The following is a 7,091-nucleotide window of genomic DNA, read 5'->3' as shown; positions in this document are numbered from 1 at the left end:
GGCAGAATATTGGTAAAAATTACTTATTTTTCTTAAGACATTTCATGTAGTTCATATATTTGTGAATGAAATGGTTTGTAAATGTAAGTATGTTCATGTCATTTTAGTTTTTGCAGTAAAATAAAGAAAACTTTGAAGCAGTCATTATTTGTAGTTATTATTACAGTATTTTATTGGTCTGACATCCCTGATTGCTATATCTCCAGTATAATTTTTGCATTTCATAAATTCGTCCTACGGGCCGGATTGGACCTATGGTGGTCCAGTTTTGGTCCACAGGGCGTACGTTTCCCACCCCTGCTCTACAGCAGACAGCTTCATTAGTTGTGGTGAATAAATTACTAGAAAACTATGAAATGACATTATGGATTCTGCTAAGAAATAGCTCATCACACTGATGTATCATTTTACCAGGTCAACCTCAGCTCCAAAAAAACAAAATGCAACAACTCCTGACTTAACATCAGTCCAAAAACTCACCATGACAGCTCCATCCACCTTTTACTTCAGGTTGGCACCAACATTCTTAAGGCATAACCCTTCAAACTGGGCGGAAATGTATAAAGCTTTTAATCAACTATGTACATTTTCTACAGGAAAAGAAAGACGACAAGGATGCAATAAGAGAGTATAGGAACATATTTTATTCCAATTTAAAACATTTAAAGGAGAAGGCTATGAAAATCATTTTCATGTTTGAATGAGGTTCAGGCAACAGTGGTTGAAATGAAACATACAAAAGAGAAATATGGCTAAAATACTGTAAATCAATAACCATTAGAGACCCTTTTAATGAGGGTGCTGCATGAATACAGTACCTAACCCACCCACACCGTCCCCAACCTGACAAATACATGCAATTAAAATGACAATAAATCTGAAAAACAGCAGTTCATCATTAATCTTAAGATATAGAATAAAACTGTCCTTTTTTTTTTTTGTTAATTAATCATATACGTAGTAGTGTTTGTTTTAAAAACCGGACCATGAAATTCACAGGCCCTCTGATTTTTCACAACATTGGCACTTGTTAAAGAGTCTGGCTTTACAAAGAAAGGGGATTGGCACACTCATTGTACATAATTTACATTTGGTATACTAAAAAAAGAAAAAAAAGAAGAAGAAAAAAAATCAAACAAAAATACATTACTTTCAATTTGTACACCACTACACAAAGTTTATTGAACTCTTTAAAAAAAGTCATTTTAAGTGGTCCTAAATACACATGTTAAGGTGTGTCAACCTTACACACAAAAAAAATGCAAAGATAGCTTTAATATCACTGTATATCCATCCCTCTACTCAGAATGGATCTCAAGCATAAGCAATAGCCATCAAAAGTGTACATACATATACATACGCACGCACGCACACACACCCACATACACACAGACCTCAGAGTACCAACGAGCGCGCTTGAATGGACGTCTAAATTGCATGAATGCAGGCCCATTGCAGTGGTGCAGATTCAGTGGCTCTGACCCAGGGAAAGAATGCACAGTCCAATCCAGTCAGGGGAAGTGGAGTAAACACACTGTGTAGTCATTCACTTGGATGCTAGTATACCCACCAGGGTTAATACACAGCCCGGATCAGTACCTTCACTTGGCAAATATTTCAATAAATACATTATTATTGAGGTTTGGGGAAAGAAAGTAGGAAAATCTGTAATATAAAGGTAAATTTTCAAGCTTCTACCAAAACGATCTGGCTTAAGTTACTACGAATGACAAATTCTTGATATTTTTTTTAAATTTGATTTTGCTTGGCACAGCGTTTTGTACTGGATTGTCGTACAAAATTACAAAACGAATTACACTCTATGTAGATAAAAAAAAAAGAAGCAACACAGAGAGGATTTGAGATAGCGATAGAGATGACCCAGCTGCTCCTTGTGTTGGCTCTAATCACTGGTAGTGTCTCTGTCCAACTATATCTGCCATGTTGGATCTTGACGCGCTAGGAAAAGGCAGGGAGTCCTGTGAAAACGGATCCAACATTAAAAACTGAAAAATTGTGGCACAGCGATCAAAGCAACATGCCACTGAAACCTGGTAGTGGATCCAAAGGCTGTCAGTCTGTTTGTACCAGACTCAGTGAGCCAGGAAAACAGGTACTAGTGGAGACGGAGGATCTCATCCTTAACTGTATCATCAAACCATTTCAAAAAGGCCTTTTAATGAGACAAACCCATCACACAGACTGGAGGAACAAACAAAGCTTTGTCAAACATCTCCAATCAGGTTCCAATTCATAGTAAAACTGTGGCACTTAAAATAAGATGTTTTTTATGTACACGATGTACAGGTCTGCATGAGAGTATGAAGACGAGTCAGTCCTCCACAGTTTCTCTGTAGGAGAATCCCAAAAAGGTTTGACCTGACAGATTATTTAAGACACAGGTGTCAAACATGAGGCCTGTGGGCTAAAACCGGCCTGCAAAAGGGTCTAATCTGGCCCATGGGATGACTTTGTGAAATGCAAAAATTATGCTAAAGATATTAAAAATCAAGAATGATCATTTAGTTCAGGTTCCACATTCAGACCAGTATGATCTAAAGTGGATCAGACCAGTAAAATACTATCATAATAACTATAAATAATAGGGCAAAGTTTTGTTTTAGCTCTAAAAAAGTCAAATTGCATGAATGTGTTTACGTTTACAAACTACACTTTCGCAAAAAATGTGAATAACCTGAACAAATATTAACAACCGGGAATGTCTTAAGTGTATCTTTTTTTTTTTTTAAACAATATTCAGCCTGTTACTTAATGTTGTGTATTTGTAGATCTGCTGTGATCTGTAAGCTCTAATGTGTAAATGATAAAGTGAGGCATGATGTTTAAAAAAAATGCAATTATTTTTCTTAAGACATTTCAGGTTGTTCATCTTATTCACATTTTTAAGGAAACTTTGTAGATGTTAATGTTTTCATCATGTAATTTTACTTTTTTCACTGTTATTTCACCGGTCCGACCCAGTTAAGATCATATGAACTAGAATGAGTTTGACACCTCTGATCTAAGATGCACAGTACAAGTATGGTTGGATGTAATCCTTTCCTGTCCTTGATGTTTAATCTGACCCTGTCGGTACTTCAGACGTGCACTGAAAGGTCCAGATGTGTCAAAGCTCCCCGTGTTTGAGAGGCCCTGTTCAGACCTTGGTTAACGTGCATCCACAGGGACTGGACTCCATGTGGGCAGATCTAAGGCCAGGTGTGGATGTAGAGATGCAAGCGCTAGGGAAGCATCTGGAGCAGGTCGGACATGTCAATTCTTTTAGCAGCCTGAACAGCATGCATCTTGGGACAGACTTAAAGGACTGCTCACTCAGCTGATGTTCCTTAACCACATGGATGTATTAATGCTGCTTCATACATGAGTAGTGACGGAAACAGAGTAGTTACAGTTAGTTCATGTATGTTTTCAGCTACAGATTCAATCACCACCGTGGTGTGGAGAGACTGTGATCATAATTAGGTGCCTTAGCTCATTTATTTTTGCACTCAGGGCTGGATCTTTTTAAAGATGCTGCTGTGATTACAGTAGAGCCTTTGAATATTTTTAATACTATTTATATTCAATATCTATGCTTTGTACACGTCATTTTTTTAGACTACAGTTATTATTGTATTTAAAACTTTATATTATATTGCTGTATTTGTATCTATGGTTCATTTTTAAGTGATCTGTCAACTGTTTTGTTTTTTTTTTATTCTGTATTCATTGTTGTCTGTTTAACTGCCGATGTAAATGAGCTCTTAGCTAACTGTGGTACAATCGTGTGACTGCACAATGTTTCTGTCAAATAAACAATTAAAAATAAAATAAATGGAAGGATCAAAGCCGTCACTGACATTTAAGGTGGACTGATTCATTCATAGTGTCGCCTCATGTGGGACAACATTCCACCTTAGAGCTGCGTTCTTTAAGGTGAGCGGTAAGTTTATTTGTACGCTAATATTTTAGGCTATGATAAGGTTTATTCCATGACGTTAATACAGTACAGTCCTCTAACAGACTTACTGTTTCCCTCTGGAAGAATCCAAAAAAGGTTTGATTTAGGAACATTTGGCAGAACATCTGAGATACACAGAAAGCGCACGGTAGGATGTGTACTCCTTTTCCTGTCATTTACGGTTTAATCTGACCATGGTGGCGCGTTCAGAAAAGGTCAAGACGTTCTGACTTTCATTTCTGACTCCCAACACGGACGATACTGAAGCAAATCATAACAACGCTACCAATGAGAAGATCCGACCAGAGCAGCGTAGGGTGGTGTGTTCGTGTAACGGCCAGATAGCTGCAGATGTTTTTTCTAGATCAGCCAGACTCCTCCTCTAAAGGCAAAACAAAAATAAGAAAGGTCAAAGTGAACAAAGCGCCACACGGCCTCCAGACGTGCCTAAGGAATGTCATAGGTATCTGTGGACTGCTGCACCCCCCCCCCCCGAACCTGCAGCCATCACTCTCAGCCAGATGTCAACACACACTTACTTCATAGCCCTCCCTCGTTTAATTAATTGCACCTTTTTTTGCTCTATGAAACCCATAGAGTCCTTTCATTCCATACCAAAGCTGCTAGTAGTAGCCCTTGTGATGAAAAGTTATGAAAACTTACCTGAATTACATTGTGAAGACAAAAATAGCCATCTATCAACTTTCAGCTTTAATGGAATATTTAAACAACTATCAGGCAAGAGACACGATATGGGATCGGTACCAACAGCCAACACATGTTCTTAAAAATTACAAAAAAATGCAAGCATCCTCGAACAGTAAATATTCAACCACTAAGTTTTTTGTCTGTTTTTGTTTTCCTATTTGCATAAAGCACAAACCTGAAATGGAAACAATGTTTTTTTTTTTCTTCCATTGTCAAGCATTTCAAAACAGAACTGCAAAACTAAATATATGAAGTATTATTAGAAAGATAGAACACTTGTCCATAAAATAGTTTTGATATTTTACAGCAGTATAAAATCTCCTCCCGTCTCTCAGGTTGGAAAAACTTTGGGCTGAAACTAGGGAGAAAGTCTCATTTACTGTATCAACAATACGTAGATCTGATTGATAAATTAGACATACAAAAACGAACTATTTACTCTCGCGGCTATCTAATACAGTTTATCAAATGTTGGCCGAATAATATGGCAAACCAGAGTTGATTAAAGAGAGAACGACCGACCTGTGGCTTAAGACGGCAGCGCAAAAGCGTTAAGATCATCTACAAGTAGCTATTGCACCAGGCTAATCTGCGATCATCATTCACACGTTGTGCACAGGAAGAGTATTCTCACCATCGTAGGAACAAAAGAAAAAGAAAAAAATCACAGTACTAATACATTTGTGATTGAGACAACTGTCGACATGAAAGAATGCCACAACGTGAGCTGTTATGCCATCAACATCCGAAAACTCGCACTTCCTTTTGGCAATTATATGAAGCGCCAGTTGCCCGATGATGTTCAACTGGTATCTGAACCACTGAATGAATGAACAGGACACTGGCGTTATCACTGTATTTACAGGAAAAAGGTGGGATTCAAATTTGGCAATGTGATACAAAATAATAGGGGAGATGAGAGTATTGGAATTAGATTATGATTTCATTATAGTTTCTGTTTTATGTCAGCGGGAAAAAACTTGGAAAATAAAACAAAACTGGGTCTTATTCCTGACACATCTTTAACAATTGTGTTCTAGTTTTTTGTATGTTATCACGTTCCTTAAAGTAGTCATACTTGATTCAATGTTCTTTATAAAACCTCCAGAAAGGTCACAATTTATTTGACGTTTCAGAAAATATACGAAGTCGACTGAAAAAACATGTACCCTCACTGTGTGTGAGTAGCACGGACAGTTTATTTACATTCAACAGAGCTTGTGGACTGTGATTCGGGGCTCGTTTTTAAAAATCAAATTCAAGGCCCGGGGGAAGCGAGTACCTCCACCACAGCGCTGTCTGACAATATCTCCGCATCATTAGTGACCGTTTGCAAACGAGCAGAGGCTGAGGTCTCGGCGCCTCGCTCTCATGCTGTAGTTTATATCATGCACTGGTTAAATAAGAAGAAGGGAAGCGAGCTCTTTGTCCGTGAAAAAGCTTAGTCTAGCAAGAGAAGGCCCTGTACCCACCTCAAACACACACGAGCACTGGTGAGAATGTAGTGTAAAGAAAGTCAACCCGACGGGCCACGTTCGGAGCCAAACGAGGAAAAAGAACAGCTCCCGGCGGAGAGGATGACCCTGAAATGTTTTAGCGTGTTTCATGTGCAAGAGGAGCAATTATAAAGAACCGCAAAACACAAACTCATTCTTGCAAAGAGTAGTCAAACCGGCAAGCAAAGAGCTAAGGGGGTGACATAGAAAGGACATGAGCACTGGTCTGGTAGAGTATGAAGCAGAGACGCTTATCTGTTTGAGCAGCGGTGGGTTTCATGCAGACGAGTGTGTTTTTGGAGTGACGGTGTATTGTGTGGTGGTGGTGGTGGTGGTGGTGGAGGGGTGGCTGCAGGCCTCTTGCTTGCCCTCTCTTTTCCCTCTCCCTGTCGTTTTTTCCGTCTCCTTTCAAACCAGGTTGTATTCTTTGAGGTTGAGCTGCAGGATGGTGTCTTTGACGGCGGCGAAGACGAAGCGGATGTTCTCCGTGTCGGTGGCGCACGTGAAATGGGAGTAGATGATCTTGTCACTGTCTGGGTTCAAGTCCACAAACATCTTCAGGATGAACTCCCGGCCGGCTTGGGCGTCCCTCTGGGGACCTAAGACCAGGACACACCGTTTATAATGGATTATTACACAATGTATAGAATGTGTTATACAGTTGCAGAAAAAACTATTAGACCACCCTTGTTTTCTTCAGTTTTTTTGTCATTTTAATGCCTGGTACAAGTAAAGGTACATTTGTTTGGATAAATATAATGATAAAAACAAAAATAGCTCATAAGAATTTAATTTCAGAGCTGATATTGAGACATTTTTCAGGATTTTCTTGATAATAACCAAAATCACTACAGTTCTTACATCAATATCTATGGCACTGCACTGACAAAAAAAGTGCTTTTAGGCATTCCATGTTTTCTTTTCTG

At 38.8% G+C, this 7,091-nt stretch overlaps 1 pseudogene; it reads right to left on the bottom strand.

Moving 5' to 3' along the window:
* Positions 1-5,983: 5,983 nt before the first annotated feature.
* Positions 5,984-7,091, bottom strand: part of LOC115417653 (guanine nucleotide-binding protein G(q) subunit alpha-like) — a 59,646-nt pseudogene continuing 58,538 nt past the window's right edge.

Source organism: Sphaeramia orbicularis, chromosome 4 (genome assembly GCF_902148855.1).
Source record: "Sphaeramia orbicularis chromosome 4, fSphaOr1.1, whole genome shotgun sequence".
Lineage (NCBI taxonomy): Eukaryota > Metazoa > Chordata > Actinopteri > Kurtiformes > Apogonidae > Sphaeramia > Sphaeramia orbicularis.
This window is presented reverse-complemented; position numbering and strand designations above follow the sequence as displayed.